This window comes from Myotis davidii, unplaced genomic scaffold, assembly GCF_000327345.1.
Source record: "Myotis davidii unplaced genomic scaffold, ASM32734v1 scaffold3164, whole genome shotgun sequence".
Classification (NCBI taxonomy): domain Eukaryota; kingdom Metazoa; phylum Chordata; class Mammalia; order Chiroptera; family Vespertilionidae; genus Myotis; species Myotis davidii.
Window position 1 is genome coordinate 8,874 of NW_006295399.1, and position 1,752 is coordinate 10,625.

Sequence of the window (1,752 nt, forward strand, 5' to 3'; positions counted from 1 at the left end):
GGAATCGAACCCAGGCCCTTTCAGTCCGCAGGCCGATGCTCTATCCACTGAGCCAAACCGGTCTTGGCATTAGTATATGTTCTTAATGTCCATCCATATTGCTGCAAATGGCAAGATTTCCTTTTTGTGTTATGACTAAGTAATATTCTATTATATATGTACTATTGGCCCAATGCATGAAATTCGTGCACATTAAAAGGAGATTAATTAGGAGAAATATGTTAATATTGCTATTTGCCCTTTCTCTATAATAGAAGTGTCAGAGATGAAAAAAATTAGTAAAATATATATGAAAATCTTCCTCCTGTCAGAGTCTGGGGCATGCCGCAGGATCCAGAGTCAAGTCCTCGCCCACTCATGGAGCCTCAAAAGCTTGTGAGACCCAGACCCAGCTGGCCCCACTCTCATTGGGCAAGATCCAGACCTGGCTGGCCCCACCCTTGTCAAGCCCCGCTGGGCAGGAGGCCCAGCCTCAGGTCCCCTAGTGCATCCTCAGTTCTTCTGGCCCAGTGCTGGGGCAGGGGGTGTGGCCTGAGGTCCCTTTGCCTGGTTCCAGGGCAAGCGGCGTGCATTGAGGTGCCCCAGCAAGCACTGCCTGGTTGGGGGCATAGCATGAGATTCCCCATCAAGCTCCACTGGGTGAGGGGCACAGCCTGAGGTCCCTGTCAAGCCCTGCCAAGTTGGGGGAGTGGCCTCAGGTTCCCTGCCAAGCCCCTCTGGGTGGGGGTGCAGCCTCAGGTCCCTGCTGATTGTTAAGGCTCGTTATGGGAATTGGCCTCTGCTGGGTTCAGCCATCTTGAGTTATGGAAACTCTGCCTCTGCTGTGGGCACCGCTATCTTGTGTTTTGGAAACCTTCCCTCCGCCCCCTCCTCTGCTGTGAGTGCCGCCATGTGAGTGACAGCATGATGGTCAATTTGCATATTCCCTCTTTATTAGATAGAGGATGCTACTTTTTCTTAAAAAACAAACAAACACATATTTTTATTGATTTCAGAGAATAAGGGAAAAGGAGAGATAAAGGGTGTCCCAAAATTCATGCAAGATTTGAATTTTGCGTGAGCATTAACAACAGCAACAACAAAAAATAAAAGCCTAATTTTACTTGGTTTATTGAATCAGATTCTAATATCTGTTGCCCTTTGATTTCAAACCCTTCAATTTGATAAGCACTACCAAGAACCAATTATGGCCCAGGAGCAGGGACAATGAAGACCAATGAAGACCACGGCTTTGTGTATATGCCAGCAAAGCCGTGGAGGCCATTTACTCGATGTACTATTCCATACATAACCTTATGCTGTATATGTTATGAATCAATAAAAAATGTACAATTTTTAATTATAAACCTGTATTTTCTATCAAAATTACTTCTTGTGTGAATTTTGGGACACCCTAGAAACATCAGTGATGAGAATCATTGATTGGCTGCCTCCCGCAACCCTGCACTGGGGACCAAGCCCACAGCCTGGATATGTGTCCAGACAGGGAACTAATCAAACTGGCTCACAGGTTAATGCTCAACAACTAAGGCACTCTGGTCAAGTCACATTTTCTTTATCCATTCAGTTGTTGATGAACCCTTAGAGCAGCGATTCTCAACCTGTGGGTCGCGACCCCATTTGGCAGTCAAACGACCCTTTCACAGGAGTCACCTAAGACCATCCTGCATATAAGATATTTACATTATGATTCATAACAGTAGCAATATTACAGTTATGAAGTAGCAACAAAAATAATTTTATGGTTTGGTC